Below are 20400 nucleotides of genomic sequence, written 5' to 3' on the forward strand. Positions count from 1 at the left end.
TAAAGGAATAGAAGATGAATCCCAGATAATTGAGTTAAATAATTTTTTTCTGGATTTCTATTCCACTTTCCTCCCTTCTCTTTCAAGAGAATGAACTTAACTAGATCTACTTAACACTACTAACTGAAAATTCAGAAATGTTAGAAATAAATATTTTTAATTTGCTTTCCGGATGCAAAAAGCACAGAAGCCATGAACCTCTTTTGGGAAAAATATAATTTAAAGAAGAAATTCTCCTATACCCCTCCCCACCCCTAATGAACACCTGTACAGAAGCAGAAGAAATAAAACATACTTTATTATTTATTTTTGTTTGTTCAGGGGCCACACCCGACAGTGCTCAGAGTTTACTCCTGGCTGTGAGCTCAGGAATCACTCCTGGAGGTGCTCCAGGGACCATGTAAGGTGATGGGGATTGAACTTGGGTTAGTTCAAATGCCTTACCTGGTGTACTATTTCACCAGCCCTAATACTTTTATTATTGAATAATCATTAAGCCCAGACTGTAATGGGAGTCACACTAAGAGCTAGATTATAGGGAGAAAGAAATGTTAGCTTCTGTATAACTACACAGATATGAGCCATCCCATATATAGTTTCGAGGTCAGTAGGAGCTGGTCCTCAAGTAAGAGGATGTGTCAACCACCACTTCTCATATAAGTTTCATCTTAGATCCATATGGCCGTTGGAGTGACCAAGTTGGCATAATTCAAAGAAAATTGACTCAGCTCCTAGTGACAAAGCTCTGGAGGCTGAAGTTAGGTATTCACTGAAGTCCTTAAATTCACAAAAATTGGGAGGTGGGTGTTCAATTTCCTTCGATATTTGCATTTTAAAGAGATTATTCACAGATTCTGGGAAACTAGATGCATAAGGTTTCTACACAAAACTCAAAAAAAGATAGAAATGCTAAGGGGCAAGGGTTATTTCTGTTAATTTCAGCAAGAGAGTTAAGTCTCTTAATTTTTGTTTGTATTTCCCCTTACAGAATCAATCTGGTTTTCCTATAAAGAAGCAACATGCATTACTAATTATCTCAATTACTTTTTAATACCTATCTCTGGGCAATTTACAGCTGTCGAAATATCCACCAAGTTATTGGAAAATACTGTGGGTGGTCTTCCTCTCATAGCAGTCTAATTATGAGTCATCCATTGAAAGGATAGAATTCCAGCATTTAATATTTATTTATAGTAGCAGTTTTAAATCTTGAGAACAAATCTCTTCTGTGGGCCATTTTTTAATTGGGTCTAAATCAGTAGCTATGCTATTATATCATCAGCTGTATTGCTAGAAATTCATTTATTTCATCTCCCTAGACTTGAACTCTAAAGAACTTAGCCAAGTAATATTAGATCTGTGTGTTGCTTTCGCTATCTGTAAATGCCAGATTTTTCCTTTCTTATTAATTAGATTTATTTTTATCTTGTACCTTATACTTCCAGTGAAACTAGCTAGCCAAACATTTTTGCTTTAAATTTAGTACTTTAGTACCTTGGTGCATATGGATTACTTTTACTTTGTTAGTATGAAAAAAGACTAATGAAGATGATCCCAGCTTTACTGTTCATAATAATTATATTATTGAACTTGAAAATCTATATCTTATTTATACTGAATACAATTTAGAGTTGGTTAGGAATGAAATTGTGGGGACTTGATTCCTTGGGTGCAGAGAAAAAAGAAAACAACAAATAACTTGCTAATATCTTAGTAAAATATGATTCTTAAAATAATTTAAAAGATCACACTGAGTATATCATTTTTCTTTCAGGAAGTTATTAATCTCTTTGAGTCTCAGACTCCTTACACAGTAAATGGGAGTCATAATGGTGTATGATAAGGTTATGATGATGATGAATTGAAACCTGTGTATATATGCAGATGCTAAGAATATAGTCTGGCACAAATTAATGGTGAAAAGACATGACTGGCTGGAGGTGTTCTACCAACCAAGGAATTTGTATCTCCCCGATCTATTCTAGTATCACAGGAAACTGTTATCTTTTGGTTCCACAACAGAGGCACAACAAATACTGTTTTCAGTCTCTATAGATTAGTCTTTCCTTTTGAATATTTTCATGTACATAAAAGTACACAACATACCATTTTGTGTGTACCATCTTCCCCCAAGTATAATCATTTTGAGATTTGTACCAGCTGTTGTGTTTATAAACCATAGATTTCCTTTTATTACTAGGAGTACGAGTCTATTGTGTCATTTTATCATCATTTGCTTAACCATTCAATTATTGTTAGATATTTAGTCATTTCTATATTGGACCATTAAGAACAAAACTACTGAGGATACTTTTTACAAGTGTTGGTGTAGATTTTATTTCCACACAAACACTTTTGTTAGTATGTTTTTCTTTCTCTTGATTTAGGAATGAAATGGATAGATCTTCAGATAATGTCTGGTTAATTTGGAAGGGACCGTAAGAATGTTTCTGAAAGCTGCTGTGACATTGAATCTATTCACATGAATGACATTTCCAATTTCCTCATCACATGGGGTCTCAGGGTAGGGCACTTACCTTGCATGCAACTGACCTCGGTTTGATCCCTGAGCCCCACCAGATGTAATCCATGAGCACAGAGCCAGGAATAAGCCTTCAGCCCTGCCAGGTCTGCCCCGACCCCCTAAACAAAAACCAAAAACCAAAACAAAACAATTTCCCCACTAATAGTTGAGTTGTCAACTTCCTTCATTTTAGAAATTCTAATTGATTTGGACTGGAAATACATTGTGGTTCTGATTTATGTTTTTTTTTTTTTGCTGGCATTTCTGACACTTAGGACTTTCCTTGACTTTGCTTAGGAATAAACCATCCATCTCTTGTCTGATCAGGAAGTGATGTTTGCTTTTCTGTGGGGGATAGGTGAATAGCTGCTTGAAACCTAACTTCTTTGGAGACTTTCATTTTTACTTTTCATTCATCCTGCCTGATTTCTGTGACTCAAAAATTTTTTTAATTTTTTTTATTATTTCTTTTTATTAGTGAAACAAAATTTTGCAACAGTCAGGGACCTTTCTGCACCTCTGAAGAGCCTAGTTCACTGACTAACCCACCTCCAAAGGCACCTCGTTCCCTGCACTAGATTCATTTCCTCTCACCCACCCATCCACCTTTTACTCAAAACATTGCCACAATTCCACACCATGGTTTAATTCATTCTAGTTTTCTTTTATTTTTGAATTCATTTGTTTAAAATTCTATAACTGATACACTGACCCTTATCCAGAGACTCATAAATAAGTCTTAAAAGAGATCAACAAATGGCAGAATTTCTCTTGGACCCCACACAAGCCTGAGTTGTCTGGGTCATCTTGGAGAGCGGGGGGAATGGGTGATCCCAGTGCCCATCCAAACAGCCCTGGCAGCTGAAAACCTCCGAACTGCACAATCACTGCCAGGCTCCTGGCCAGACTCCACTGCTCAGGTGAGCCTCATCCAGAAATTAATCTGTTGGAAAGCTCAGATATGCGGGTTTTGTAACTGAAATTTCCAGGTTTTCACCGAGTCAGGGATAGGCTATTTCCCCCACACCCCACCTCCCTGTACTTCCAGAAGCCCTGGCAGTCATGTACATCCCCCAAAGTCACCACTCAGTTAAAAATTTAGCTTCAGCTGTATAACACCATTAAAAACTTTACACAATTTGGACAGGACTAGAGCGATAGCACAGCAGGTAGGGCATTTGCCTTGCATGCGACCAATCCAGGTTTGATTTCTTCAACCCTTTTAGAGAGCCTGGCAAGTTACTGAGAGTATCCAATCTGCATGGCAGAGTCTGGCAAGTACCTGTCCTGTGGTGTATTCTATATGCCAAAAACAGTAACAACAAGTCTCACAATGGAGACGTTACTGGTGCCTGTTCAAGTAAAATTGATGAGCAACAGGACAGATAGTGCTACAGTGCAGTGCAGACAACCTGGAGCGGACAACATCTTAAACTTTAGAACACTGATAAACCAGGAATCGCACACCAGATTGGATGGGATGTAACACAGAAGACAACCAATCTCGATTAACAAAGCATCAACACAAAAGACGACCCACTTCAACATTTTAGTAATCTCTTATACAAAGGCTTAAAGCCTCCATGAGAGATTCAACAATCTTCACTAACTTTCTTCTTCAACAATCTTCACTAACTTTCTTCTAAGGAAACATTTGTTGATCTTCCTTCTAAAAAATTATTTATAATAAACAATATAAAATAAAATGATTGAGGGCCTGCTATGGCAGCAGACTTAAGGGGTGGCTGGGAAAATTGGAAATAATGTTGGTGGGAAGGTGCAGTAGTAGTGGGATTGGCTTTGGAATATTGAATTGTTTATAATTCTTAATAAAGTTATGAAATAATAAATTTAAAAAATACCTGGAGCTTGTGCATACACAGCATGTGCTCAGCCTATTGAGCTATGTTTCTGGCCCTTGAATTGATATTTTTAATAAAAGGAGAAGAAAAAGAAAAGAATTCTTCTAAAACACTACAGTGCATTCTTAATGTCATATAGGTTATTGGAAACTAAAACTTTAAGATGAATTATGTATGTCAAAAGTAGGTCCTGAAATAGCATCCTTTTGCTTAATAAAATAAAATAATAAAATAATAAAATTTTATAATTGTGTCTGAGTGATAGCCCAGCAGTTAAAGCCCTTGTCTTATATAGAGCTGACTGTGGTTCGAGCTCTGGGACTAGAGCCCGCCCCCAGCATCACAGCAGCCTAGAGGCACGCAGCACTTCCAGGATTTCCTTTGTCATCCCTGGCACCACCAGACTTGAGTAGCACTGCATCCTTGGTTCCTGGCCTTGAAGCGCTAGCCTAATTGGTGGAGTATGACTGGGAGGGCTCTGGCGCCTCTGGAGAACTGCTTCTGAGCCCTCCTCCACCCCCAATAATAAATAAATAACGCAGTGATTCAGTTCATGACAAGGATGAATAGAAAAGCACATTTGGGTTTTTGTATTTCCAACCAGTCTTTCCTTTGAATCTGACTTTCTCACTCCTCCCCAGAGACATTAACAATAGCAAAGTCAGTCATCCCTTTAAGCATAAGTTTTGTCAGTTTAATTTCTCTCAGTCAGTTGTTCCCTTCAGTAAAACTCTTTGTCCTTGCTATCCAAATCTCAGTTCTGCTTCCCTCTGGCTTTTCTTTCCCTCTGTTTTTGTCTCACTGACTAAAGTCTCTTTCTCTCCTTAAGGATCTTTGAATTTTGTAAACAGATCAGGATTGTGAGGAGGACTGCATATTTTTTCCCCAGTGGTTCTATGGTTCAAGCCATTTTAGTAAATTCCATGAGAAAGTATCTGTGCTTTATGTGTGTTGTCTGAGATGAAATGTAAAGAGACACTTCGTGACTATTCTTTCTAAGACACTTTGGTGTCTCTGATTCCAAGAAACTAGCTCTTTTTGCTAATGCATTGACAGTGAGATAAGTGATCAATTCAAGCTATATCTAAACATGGGGATTAAAAAATAAAAGATGGAATGAGTCTCTGTGTGTGTATATATATATATTACATATATAATAGAAAAAATATATATATATACACATTCTATTTCCTTTAGGAAAGCACAGAGTTAAAACTCTTCCAATGTGACCAGAGATGTAGTGCCACAGGTAGGAGGTAGGGCACTAGTTTTTACATGGCCTATCTGGGCTTGATCCCCAGCACGACACATGACCCCCCCCTCCCCACCAAGCTCCACCAGGAATGATCCCTGAACTTAGAACCAGGTGCAAGCCCTGAGCATCGCCTGGTGTGTCCCCCAAATCCAAATAGGTAAGATTCTCCCAAATTTCAAAAGAGAACCCATGACTTATTCAGAAAAATTTATTTTAAAACAAGTGAAAATCACATGCTATCATAAGAAACTATGCACTGGGGAATAACGAAGCAATTAGATTTGCAATTTTTAAAATGCCTTTCCTGTTATATAAAACAATGTCATCGAATGAATTTACTGAATTCTCAGCATATTTCGGCTGGGAAGATGTAGTCTGTGAACTTTTTGAAAATTTGAAAATGTGAGTTTAGGGAGGGAAAGGGAATTTCCTCCATAATATTCTTTTGCATCCCTTCCATCTGGATTTTCTTAAGATACATATTTTTATAATAAACTCATCATCCAGTAAAACATTTTTTCTGAGTTTTGTGAGTCACTATAGAAAATTGTTTAAAGCCAAGGAGGATAGAGTGGAAATCTCTAATGTCTACCCAGTCAGAAATGCAGGTAACAACCTGAATTTCCCATGGGTAGCTGAATTCTGCTATGGCTTGGTGTTTGGTAATGTAGGACCAAATCCTTCACCTTTTGACCTTATCCTGGTCATCAGTATCAGCAATGAGTCAAATTATATGACACCCAGATAGTGAATTCATCCAGGAGTTTTAAAACAATTTTTTAGGAGTTAGATGTATACAAGCAAAAGGTCTTGCACAAGAATTGTGCACCTTGGTGTGTATATGTGTGTGTGTGTGAGAGAGAGAGAGAGAGATAGAGAGAGAGAGAGAGAGAGAGAAAGAGAGTGAAAGATGTAGACAGAAGACAGAAATTTCAATCTCAACTTCTTATTCCAGATAAGAAAGATTGAATAAAAATGACTTCTTTTTAATGGGGAGATGAAATGAATAGAAAGTTTCACAAAGAAGAAATCCAAATGGCTAAAAGGCACATGAGAAAATACTCCACATCATTAATCATCAGGGAGATGCAGATCGAAACCACAATGAGATATCATTTCACACCACAGAGACTGGCCCATATCCACAAGAACAAAAGAAACCGATTCATGCGCGGATGTGGTGAGAAAGGGACTCTCCTTCACTGTTGGTGGGAATGCCGACTGGTTCAGCCCTTTTGGAAAACAGTATGGATGATTCTCAAAAAATTAGAAATTGAACTTCCTTTTGACCCAGCAATACCACTCCTGGGAACTTACCCCAGAGAGGCAATAAAGTATAGTCGAAGTGACATCTGCAATTGTTTGTTCATTGCAGTACTCTTTACAATAGCCAGAATCTGGAAAATACCTGAGTGCCTGAGAATAGATGACTGGTTAAAGAAACTTTGGTACATCTACACGATGGAGTACTATGTAGCTGTTAGAAAAGACGAAGTCATGAAATGTACATACAAGTGGTACTACATGGAAAGTATCATGCTAAGCGAAATGAGTCAGAAAGAGAGGGATAGACATAGAAAGATTGCATTCATCTGGGGAACATAAAGTAACAAAATAGGAGACTAACACCCAAGAATGGCCGAGATTAGTACCAGGAATTTTACTCCATGGCTTGGAGGCCAACCACACATGCAAGGGGAAAAGGGAGCTCAGATAGAGAAGGGAACACCAAATAAAGGTGTTGGGAGGATCCTCCCAGGATGGGAGAAGCATGCTGAAAGTAGACAATAGACCAAACATTATTGTCACCTATTGCCTCTTTTGCAAACCACAACACCCAATAATAGAGAACAAAAGGGAATGCCCTGCCACAGAGGCAGGGTGGGATGGGGGGAATGGGGGGTGGGAGGGATACTGGGATCCGTGGTGGTGGGAAATGGGCACTGGTGGAGGGATGGAAATTTGATCATTGTATAATTGAAACCCAAGCACAAAAATTTGTAAGTCTACAATTGTACCTCATATGTCTCACTAATAAAAAAAATTAAAAAAAAAACCTCAACTATAAAAAAATGACTTCTTTTTAATGAACTGTTATGTGTCCATTAAAAAAATCATGTATTTGTTCTATCCAATTTGGGGGTTTCCAAGAGTTTTGATAACTGAGACGAAACTGGTAATATTTATGCTCTTCAGATGCATTTCCTCTTCACTTTTTTCATTACACAATATGGTGTTTTCACTGTTTGAATCTCTAAATGGGGACCATGTCTTCTTTATCTGGGTTATGGAGCAACCCTTTCTTATGACCTTAGTTTTGCTTCCTTTCTTGTTTTGGTTTCTTTTTATTCCTTGTCCTCCTCCTTTTTATTTCTTGTCCTCCTAGATCATGTAGCATGAATGATGAACTTCTCTCCATTGGTCACTTGTGTCACTTGTGCTGGTCCTGTGTGGTTTGTAACTGATATTAGGGTGACAGTCTTCACTTGATATTTCTGTGTTCAATTTTTTTGTTTGTTTGTTTGTGGGCCACACCCAGCAACTGCTCAGGGATTACTTCTGGCTCTACACTCAGGGATCACTCTTGGTGGGGATTAGGGGACTAAATAAATGCCAGGGATCAAACTCGGGTTTGCTGCTGTAAGATAAGTGCCCTATTTATTGTACTATCTATCTCTCTGGCCCTGTGTTCAATTTTAAAAACGTACATTTCTTCCCCTTTGGTCTCATCAAATTCTAAGTACCAAGCTCCTGTCTCTTTAGGTAAGTATTGTTTGCATTTGCACAGAACCACTTAATGCTAAAACCCTGAAGGTGTGATTATCTTGAAACGCAAATTAACATTTGCACCAGCCATCTGCAAAAATATCTAGTGCAAAATACTTTTTTTGTGTTGTTGCCCTGGAAGGAATTTAATAAATATTTCTAAATATAGGAAAGCAAGAAGAATTTCTGACTTAAATCAACACCTGTAAGATTGTTTTTGCTCTTCAGATGCAGTTCCTTTTAATTCTCTTCACTTTTTTCATTACTTTGTGGTACACAATATGGTGTTTTGACTGTTTGAATCTCTAAATGGGGGCCATTAAAATATTTTATGAACATTTATCAAATCAAGTAGCAATTATAGAAGTCTATCCTTAACATTCCTATTCCATGTTAAAGATCTTTTAGATATGATTTTCAGCATTTTAGTATTCTTTTCCCTTTAGACCTTTCAACAAAATGTATATGTGGATTTGAGCCTAGAATATTTATATCGGAAAATGTATGTAAGTATCAGGATTCAGATTGTGGCCCTTTCAGATATCAGCCCTGCTTGTCTCCACACTTTTGATCACCTTATAACTCTTGCCACCCAATCATACACTGATTAGAACCATTGAAAATATTGTGGATGCAAGTGGACTATTGTTATTATTGTTTTATCATGCCTTTTAAAAGAATATTAGTTATACAAAATGCTTGAAATCATTTTAAAAAATTCTTAAAATTATTTTTTGTTTAGATTTGCATGTATTATCCTTCCTTCTCTATCCTAGGTAATTAAAATTGCTCTAATATTTGAACTGTGTTTTCTTATTTTTTTTCCCCTGGAGGCCTCCGTTCTTTATAGCTTTGGACTGGTTGATCAATCTACCACAGTTTGGATGGTCTTTAGTCATTTCTGAGAAATCTGTATCTAGACTAATCTTTGTTTATTATTTAGACTATAGTTAGTGATGATTATAAAGAGTCTTGCAGTCGCATTATCATTGGAAATTTCATTATGATTACTAATGATGTTTGTCAGTTTTATTTTTCGCATGGTCATTGATAATTGGGATTTTACTTTTATAATGAGTAGAACTCTTTACAAACATTACTACCCTTGAATCTAATTCACTAAAGAGTGATGACTCAATTGTTAATAGATAATTTTTTAAAAATAATTTAGTCTTCAACTCTGGAAATTTGCTTTTCTAAATAATTGTACTTAGAAGCAAAAAGAAAGCACCAAATGGATTAATTATTAGAAAAACACCTGATCCCTTTCTTACCACAGTTTATTGTACTATACTGTAAAAGAACCAGATGAGGAAAGAGGCTTATTTTCATGACATGCTGTAAGATTCTTCCTGGCCATTCCGTTGTCGAATTTCTTTGTCTTTTACATATGTTCTCTCCCAGTTCTTGAGGCCAGTATTAAGTATATGAAGGGAAAACCAAGAAGCTTTATGCTAAGGTATCACTTTTGTTTTTTTGTTTATTTGGGAGCAACACCCCAATTTGCTCAGGGCTTTCTCCTGGCTCTGTTCTCAGGAATCACTCCTGCCAGTTTCAAGAGGAACATATTACGGGGCTAGGGATCAAACCTGGGTTGGTTTTATGCAAGTCAAATGCCCTGCTCCAGTTCCAGTGCTCAGTACTCTTACTCAGGTCCCTGAAGTGCCACTATGTCTTCAGCAATTCAGCGTTGTTTTCAGGAGTAATGTCTAATCAAAAAGGTGAGGCAAAGTGAATCGGAATTCTCCTAAGGATCAGCATGAAATTATTTTACATATACATTTTGAATTGGTTCATACATATTCAAAGAATAAGGAGACAGAAGCACAGAGATGACTATGATACCATGTAGAGATGTCAATTCACGGGATAGGAGAAAACCAAACAGCATTCTGTCAGACTCGAAAAATCAGGCCCCCTGGAGATAGACGAAGCCTGATGTGTCTTCACAGTTCGTTAGAAACCAGCAACAGGGAGAAGACAGCAGACAGAACACACCAGCAAGGCTTGGAGGCCCAACTCTCAAAATATACTCTACATTTGATGTTTACTGTAAGTCAGGCACTCTTGTATGTGATAACATGGAGTCATCTCATCTCCCCAACAAATGTATGCAGCAAATACTGCTATTTTCATTCTATCTGTGAGAAAACAAACTCTGAATGTTTTAAAATAAATTCCCGAGAGTGATATAGCTAGGAAGTGTTAGAGTGAAGCTTTGACCCCAGACCATCTGGCCCAGAGTACATATGGAATGACTCAACAGTCCAGCTGCCACTATGCCTTCTCTGGTGGCTGCAGTGAACTCTGAGTTTATTGACATTTTTCCATAAAAATTCTAGTTCAGTGAGGCAGATGATAGCAGGGGAGACTGACAATGGGAAGATATTGACTTTGTGTTATTAAAATGATTATTATCCATTATATATATCAGTGTATATGATATATATATGAACATATATTAATATATATTAATTTAGTCTCTAGTATGGTGTTTTATACAATATTAAACTACATCTTGATTAACAAAGAAATATTAACTTGCTCTAAAGAATGCTTAGTTCCAGTTTCTATACTTTCCTAATCATATCTAGGTAACAGTATATAAAGCACATTGACTGTCATTGAATACCATGTTTTATATTTGGGAGCATGTCATTAAGTTTCTTAATGAGTCCAATGATCATTATCATTGTGAGTATTTGGTGCCTCTGGGGTCACTTGCAAGTATACACATGCACGGTCTCTCTGGTCCCAGCTATGTCACACTTATCAAGAAGGCTGCAGGTTTGATGAGTTTTCCTTTAAGCCAGTGTGACCTCTGCCTCTTTGAACCCTGTTCAGTGTCAGCTCCAAATAAGCTAATTCCTGTAGCCAAAGGACTGCTCTGGGCATAAATTCATGAGTCAAGGTCTGGTTATCTCTTGGGAGCATTTCCCTATTGGCTAGTGAGCTTGGAAAATAATGAATGCTTAAGTGGGAAAATGAAATTTTTGGAGATTATGTGAAAATGATGCAGCAGTCTTTCTAATTAAATCCCTCTTGCTTTGCTTGAGTTAACTTCTGTTCAGTGCCCCCAGAGATGGATTTACCTGATTTATGTTCTGTCTCAATGGCACAGAGGACCGCACTAGCTGAGATGCAATAGGCCCCCTTAATACCCTCCCTACTGGTTTTGATTCCTTGAAGAGTAAACAAATATTCTGTGAAATTAATGCGTAGAGACTCGGGGAGATTTCCCCTTGCTCTGTATCATAACATAGTCAGTTGTATTTGATGAATTCTAGTGACCCTAGAGAATATATTTTTCCTTTTGGGGGTCTCGCCAGGAATAGAATGACTTCAAGAAAATGTGGGAAGCTTTAATGTAACCAAATAGACAGATGTTTCACGAATACAGTTTTCTTAATGAAATGAAATGTGGTCTGTGATGTGCAGACTATTAAAGTTCTTGGGAAAAAAAAACATGCAAACCTGAACTACAGAAACTTATTGAGCTGAAATGCCAGTGTGCCGTGACTTGTTACTAAGCTTAACAACTTGTGGTGTTTTTTATACTGTGATACACCAGATAAAGTAATAAAACATATGGATGACAAAGGTTCTGGTTTGGAAACTGAAAATTTCTGCTGTGAATTAGACTTTTTTATTTTTGAGATTAAAAATTATGCTTTGAGTGGGCAGGAGAGATAAAAAATGGTGAGAACACTTGATTTGTAAGATAGAGGCCAATCAGGATTAAATCCCTGGCACTACATATGGTTCTATGAGTACTAGTAGTAGTGATCCCGGCGTGCAGAGCCAGGAGCAAACCCTGATCACTGTTGGGTGTGGCCCCAAGACCAAAAAACATGAGTACATATATATGTGTGTGTGTGTGTGTGTGTGTGTGTGTGTGTGTGTGTGTGTGTTAAATAAAGCAAACTAACATTTGTGAAGAACTCATGTATGTGCAGCATGCAAGTCTATTTGTTCGTCATCATTAACAAATAGGCATGTACTTTTTTTTTAATTTATTTTTTATTTTTAGTGAAACACCATGAGGTACAGTTGTAGATTTACAATTTTTTGTGCTTGGGTTTCGATTATACAATGATCAAATACCCATCCCTCCACCAGTGCCCATTTTCCACCACCATGGATAATATCCCTCCCACCCCCATCCCTCCCATCTCACCCTGCCTCTGTGGCAGGGCAAGCCCTTGTGTTCTCTCTCTCCTTTTGGGTGTTGTGGTCTGCAAAAGAGGCATTGAGTGGCAAAAATGTTCAGTCCATAGTCTACTTTCGACATGCATCTCCCCTCCTGGGAGGGTCCTCCAAACACTCTTTATTTGGTGCTCCCTTCTCTATCTGAGCTGCCCTTTCCCCTAGAATGCCCGGCTGGCCTCTAAGCTATGGAGTAATCCTCCTGGTGTTGATCTCAGCTATTCTTGGGTATTAATCTCATATTCTGTTTCTTTATATTCCCCAGATGAATGCAATCTTTCTATGTCTATCCCTCTCTTTCTGACTCATTTCACTTAGCATGATACTTTCCATGTTGTACCACTTGTATATAAATTTCATGACTTCATCTTTTCTAACAGCTACATAGTACTCCATTGTGTAGATGTACCAAAGTTTCGTTAACCAGTCATCTGTTCTTGGGCATTCAGGTTTCTTCCAGGTTCTGGCTATTGTAAAGAGTGCTGCAATGAACAAACAAGTGCAGATGTCACTTCGACTATACATTTTTGCCTCTCTGGGATATATTCCCAGGAGTGGTATTGCTGGGTCAAATGGGAGCTCAATTTCTAATTTTTTGAGAATCGTCCATACTGTTTTCCAGAAAGGCTGAACCAGTCAACATTCCCACCAACAGTGAAACAGTGTCCCTTTCTCGCCACATCCGCGCCAGCATCGGTTGCTTTTGTTCTTTTGGATGTGGGCCAGTCTCTGAGGTGTGAGATGGTATCTCATTGTGGTTTTGATCTGCATCTCCCTGATGATTAATGATGTAGAGCATTTTCTCATGTGCTTTTTTGCCATTCGGATTTCTTCTTTGAGAAAGTTTCTGTTCATTTCATTGCCCCATTTTTGGATGGGGTTGGATGTTTTCTTCTTGTGGAGTTTAACCAGTATTCTGTATATCCTGGATATCAACCCCTTGTCAGATGTGTATTCGGTGAATATCCTTTCCCATTCTGTAGACTGTCTTTGTATTTTGGTCACTGTTTCTTTGGAGGTTCAGAAGCTTCTTAGTCTAAGATAGTCCCATTTATCTATCTCTGTTTTCACTTGCTCGGCCAGTGGCGTGGCATCTTTGAAGATACCATTAGCTTCAATGTCATGGAAGGTTTTGCCAACTTTGTCTTCAATGTACCTTATGGTTTCTGGTCTGATGTTGAGGTCTTTAATCCATTTTGATCTTACCTTTGGCATGTACTTTTTTCAAGGATAACATTTTGTTTTCTGAGTTTTTCAGTAAAATGTCTAACTTCTATTATTAGATCTCTAAAGATACACACATCAAGCAAAAAACCAAAAACATTTAGAGATGAGTTTTAAATAGAAAATTTTTGTTAACATGCCTCATTATTTAGCCACTGCTTGTGAGAACACAGTGATGTGCGTTATTAAGCATGAAAATGTTTCCAAATGTTGGCATTGTTATCAGACACTTAAATGCAGCTCATAGAAATCTAAATCAGTATTTTTAAGTAGTTTTTTCATTTCCAAGATTATTGCCACTGCACTAAATTTATTATGTTAAATTAATAAAGAACAGACCAGGTACTGCTTAAAAGTTTTTCTAAACTATGTTGAATGGATCATTTAAATCAACAGTCTTCCTCTTTGAAATTATCCAGTTCAAATACATTTTCTAATCACTGAAGTATTACAAATAATATTTAAGTGTGCAAAAAGCAAAGTGTCCTTCCCCTTTTTAACCTTCTATTTCTGTGATTCGCAAAACTATGCATTTTTTTTGCATAGGTAATTTATGCTTTTTCTTCAGAATTTCAATTTGAAAGTTATTACAGTAACCATACCTGTGACTAATCTTTTAGCCTAAACAAGAAGGTTTTCGACATCCTTCATGCCCTACCGAGGCAACTAGTTGCCCCCCACTAGCAGCTCTCTGGCATGGCCATGGCCCCATAGGCACACGGCTCTAATTCAGAACCCAGCAACTTGCAGCAGAAATGTGAATGGACTATGCGTTAAACTATGGCACCGTGCCCTCCCCAGGAGGGAAAGGGTGTCTGTCTCTTCCTCCTGCCCCCTCCCCCACCTCCTCCTCTCCCCACCCCGCAGTATAGTGACCGCCACCTCAAAGCTTATTGGACAGCCAGGTATGAGCCAGAGGTGATGGGGCAGCTGCAGACTCATGGGATGGGGGCAGAACCAGCATGTCCTTCACACCCTACCGAGGCCATGAGTTACCCCCCATGAGCAGCTATCTGGCATGACCATGGCACCAGAGTCACACAAACTAATTTCGTAATTGTTTGGCTTTTGGCAGAAATCCCTCCAGACTTAACTGGTAAAATATCAGAAATCCAAAATCTCACAGCCGCAACATCATATGATCTTCGTAACCAGCAATAGAAAAGAAATTATTTCACAATGCCTTTTCAGAAGTTCTGATTGTTGGGGGGAAATTCCAAATAATAATGGTGCATCTTTTGTCGAAATGATGAATGTAATCAAATTAGAGAGAGAGAGAGTTAAGTAGAAATCATCTGCCTCACAGGCATCAGGAGTGGTGGGAAGGGAGTATATTGGGGTTCTTGATGGTGAAAAGTGTGCACTGTTGAAGGGATGGATGTTTGATCATTGTATGACCGGGACTTAGACCTGAAATCTTTGTAACTTTTCTCACAATGATTCAATAAATAAATTTAAAAGAAAAAAACAGAGGGTTTTCATAATTTGTTCAAATATTTATATTTGTATCTTGAAAAAAATGAAGGTCTATTTAAAATGTTCCTTTGTAGATTTTTATTTCCTTAGCTACTATTCATTTTACCTATTTTTTTTTTAAAAAATCTGTTTTAAGGATTACTGTATATTCTTGATGGACTATGTTCAAATCACTTGCATGAAATTTAAAATGTAGAATATTTTTATAAACTTGTTATTTTCATTATAAAGAACATAAAATAAACCTTTACAATTTAGGAGGCATCATAAATTAAATGAAATTTTGTCTATTACCTAGGAATTATCATTGTTAAGTTTTTTACATATATATCTGAAATTTTTTAATACATGTCTATACTTTACATCTATGTTAAATATAACATTTATATGCATATTCATGGAAAGTATTTAGTAAACAGGGATTCATATTTAATATTATAACCAACTTCTTCATTGTGTATGGAAGTTAAGAATAAGACTTATGATCTGATTCTTGTGGAGTAGGTAGACATTTATGCCAACTGAAACGAATCTCTTTCCATTTTGCCACTCAATTCTGTAGTTCATATAATCTTTACATAAAAGTAGTCCCTCTTTTTATTTTCAGAAGCAAGATAGTTTTCTTTTTTTAACTTTTTGATCGAATCATTGTGTGAGATAGACCCTTACAAGGCTGTTCATGATTGGATTTCAGTCATACAGTATTCCAACATCCATCCCTTGACCAGTGTACATTTCCCAGCACCAGTGTCCCCAGGTTCCCTCTCATCATATACCACCCCTCACTCCCTGCTTGCCTCTATGGCAGGTTCTTTTCTCTTCTCTATCTCTCCCTCTATCTCTCACTCCTTTTGGCCATTGTGGTTTGCAATATTGATACTAAAAAATTGTCAAGAATATATATTTACCTACTTTTAACACTCATTTCTTGTTGAGCATGATCATTTTTATTGCCATACCATTCTCTTCTCTAGCAAGATAGTTTTTATGGAATGAAACTTATTTGGAGATGTGAGGGGAGAGAAAGAGAAAGGACACGTTCAAGAGAGAATAGGGGCTTCTCCAGAATGGGAAAATACTTAGGTATAGAGAGTCAAGCAGGCAAAATTCATGTTCCAGGGACTCCACAGGGTGAAGAGCATTTCTATTTCTTTCTCCTGAAATATTACAGGACCGTATATCCTTTATATAACATTTAATATTTATTTTATTTAACACAAGCTTTGCTGATCAGTATCTCATAACCTTTAACAGTAGAACACCTGCATTTGTCTAGATCGTGAAGTTTTCAGGAATGAGGATATTTCTTGTGAAACTTGTGTGAATTCAATAAATGAAAAAATTATTTCAATACCTCTGTGACCTTGAAGAATATTTCAAAATACATTTTGAGAGTATACAGAAGAAAATTTGCTTTTTAGAAAATTCTGTTTCTCAAGGGATAGAGGGAATTAAGACCCATAAATTCCCCAAGTCTCTTAATACTTTATTTAACTTGGTCATTTTTAAAATCTCTTTAAATTATATATATCCTGATTAATAAATAATGGATGAGCTTATATTATTCAAGTCAGATGCAATGTTTATTTTTAATTATTAACTTGTCCCATAAAGTAATGTATGCCTACTAAAATTTTAACTTAATAAAATTATGAAAGCTACAAATTTTATTATATTACTTTGATACATTATTTCTATTTTTATAGAGCACTCAAACCCTTTTGAAATGTTTATTTAAATATTTTATTAGACGGTTTTTTCTAGAGCAGTTTTTGACTGACAACATATTGACCATATTAAGTATATAGACTCACATATTGCAAATTGCCACGTACACACAGCCCATAGCCCCCAATTAGAATTTCATGCTAGGGTGATGTGTTTGATAAAATAAAAGACCATATTTAACATTTAGAAATGAAAGTTTAGTTTACATTAGAGTTAGAGGTTATTTTTGGTGTTATATGTCTTGTGGGTTTGGAAAAGATATATAAGGCCAAATATCATGTAGGGTAGTTTTACTACATGTCTATAAATATTAAATATTAAATATTACCTGTGATCTGCTTGTTTTTCTTTCCCTCTTCCCTAATTAACTGGAAATCATTTATATTTTTGTTATATCTTTTTTCCTTTTTAATAATGTCAAATAGTCACAATCAAATGGACTCTAGTCATTTAAAAACAATTTTTTCACTTTGTATCATTCATTGGTTAATTCTTTTTTCAATTTTATATATTTTATTTTCATATAGTAGTTCACAATAGTTTGTTGCAAATAATGTTCAAACATCAATCTCACTACTGAGCACCTTCCCATCACAATACGAGGGAAGTGTGTAAGGTTCTTGTATTTCATTCTGGAGTCACGTAAGCCCAATGATAAGAGAAGACAAGAAAGTATGTTAAAACCAAACAAATGTGTGCTACTTTTGGTACGTAAATGGGCTAGAGTATAAAAGGTCACGCAACCGCAAATGTGGCTGCTCACTCCAGGAAATTCTGTGTTGCTCTCTTCCAGGAGTTTTAGTTTAAAGTTTCTGATTCTTGGATGTTGATGAGATTACATGGAGCCCAGGGGGCAGCTTGTTAGTGTGACTGCTGGAACACTGGGCGTCTGGGGGGAGGAGACCCAGTCCCAATCTGAGCAGGCTTGGAGATCTCAGTCATGAGTCCTGAATACCTGGGTTTTTCTGCCGGTTTCCTCTTGGATGAGGCTCGTTCGAGTGTGTGGAGAGTCGCTTTGAGCATGGTGGCGATTGGGTTCTGGAGGGTTTTGGCTGCCGGGGTTCTGCTTGGGGCAGGGAGGGAAACTCAACCTGCTCCTCTGTGGTGCCCCAGTGAAGACAGCCTGGCCGGGGTCAGGACATTCTCTCATTGGTTTATTTTTAATCTGTTGGTCTTTAAAGATTTGTTATTAAAAGCAAATAATTGGATATCGTTTAATGAGCTTTTCTGACTATATGTATTTTAATTGGTATATAAAAACCATTGAAATTTAAAGTGAAGATTGATATAATCATTTACCATATCTTCCAACCTGTAATATATTTTTGTCATGTGTTCTAAGGTAATAAAAAACAAGTTTTAGTTGAAATGAGTTAATTGATGGTAGGTTTGGAGTAATAGAAGTTTTTGATTTGTATGTTAGAGAAATACTAAGTTGCTTATATAGAAAATAAATGAAGATGTCTTTTATGAAATGAATTTACATTGTTTTTTATTGACGAAGATTATTATACATACTAGAGTGTATGTTTCCCTTGAATCACATTTAGATAGGTAAGTTGCAGTCTGTCTTTCTTAGCCAAAGTTCTATTAAGAGGAAATTTCTGTGTTTCAGACTTTTCTCTAAGAGGTAAGTTGCTCTATAATTGAATGGTTGAGAAAAATACTAGAATCCTCTCAATTTTATTATCAAAATCTTATAATTACAACAACAGGAAAACTCTCCAGTGTCTACTTGCATCACTTAAAATACAAAATATGTGGTTTTCCATACCAAACAATTTAGATTCTAATTACTTGTTGCATTTGCAGATCCAGTAGATTTAGGTCTCATCCCCACCAGATGCTCCCCTCCTCTGAAAAGCACAATTTACGTGCCAATCCTTCGGTAGTAAACATCTAATTTACTCATATTTCTATTCAAACTTGGATAGAAATCAGAGATTCCTATAACCCTGCACTCAAGTTTAATAATTTGTAATATTGGTCCACAAATTCATGGAAAAGGTTGCCAATTTATTACAATGAATAATACAGTTACAATTTATAATATATATATATAGATCAATAGTCAGTAGAAGAGGTACATAGGGTGAAGTAGGGAAGGGGCCCAAATATAGGAACTCTTGACTTAAGTAATTTGACATACCCCTTCTCTTCCCCTCTCTTCCCCTCCCCTCTCTTTCCTTTCCTTCCCTCGTTTTCAGTTTTCTGTTTTCCTTTCCTCCTCTTCCTCCTCCTCCTCCTCCTCGTCCTCCTACTCTTCCTCCTCTTCCTCCTTCTCCTTCTCTTCTTCCTCATCCTCCTCTTCCTCCTACTCTGTCTCCTTCTTTTCATCTTCTGCTTCTGCTCCTTCTACTCTTCCTTCTTTTCCTCCTCCTCCTTTTCTTCTTTTTATTTTTCTTTTTATAGGGAGGGGGCACTTCTAGCAGTGCTCATGGCTTACTCTTGGCTCTGCACTCAGGAATTACTCCTGGCAGGGCTCAGGAGACTGAACACTGGGGATTGAACCTGGATCAGCAGCATGCAAGGCCAGCACCCTACTATCACCCTGCCCCCTTGGATATACAATCTTTCTGTCACAGATGTTAGTTGTCCACCAGCCCACAAGCTATCCAAACTCCATAATGCAGGTTTACGTGGGGGATTTATTGCATCGGTATGATTAATAACTCAGTATTTCACATCTTTCTTTTCCAGAGAATGGGCCCTGGGACTGAAAGTGTGAAGATTCTGGTTACAGTTTGGTCTTTCTTGTGAATATCTCCTATTTTGAAAATTTGGGAGTTCCCAGGCACTAATCACTTGAAAAACATTTATCATGCTAGGTTCCAAGGTTTTAAAAAGCTTTTTTTTTTTTTTTTGCTTTTTGGGTCACACCTGGTGGTGCTCAGGGGTTACTTCTGGCAGCGCTTGGGGGACCATCTGGGATACCAGGGATTGAACCCAGGTAGGCTGCATACAAGGCAAATGCCCTTCTTGCTGTACTATCTCTTAAGCCCTTAAAAGCTTTTTTTAAATCTGAAGTCAAAACACAAAGATTAGAGCAAAAGATGTTCACAATACCTCTAGAACTCAGAAAATGACAAGAGTTTTAACAACCCTGTATTGGAACTGGAGGAGGAGACCAGTATTTCTATTTCTTATTATGTAACACATTTTTAAATTTAATTAATATAATGAATGTCTACGGTTAGCATCTTATATAAGGGACATAGAAGGATGCCAAGCATTTAGCAAAAGATTTTCTAGGAGGAAATACTTAAAATTTTGTTGCTAAAATACTTTATTTTATTAAAGTCATTTCAGTAAAACAGTTTCTATGTTATGCACTGTAGCACTGCACTGTCCTCCCCTTG

This window comes from Sorex fumeus, unplaced genomic scaffold, assembly GCF_029834395.1.
Source record: "Sorex fumeus unplaced genomic scaffold, SorFum_2.1 ptg000033l, whole genome shotgun sequence".
NCBI lineage: Eukaryota > Metazoa > Chordata > Mammalia > Eulipotyphla > Soricidae > Sorex > Sorex fumeus.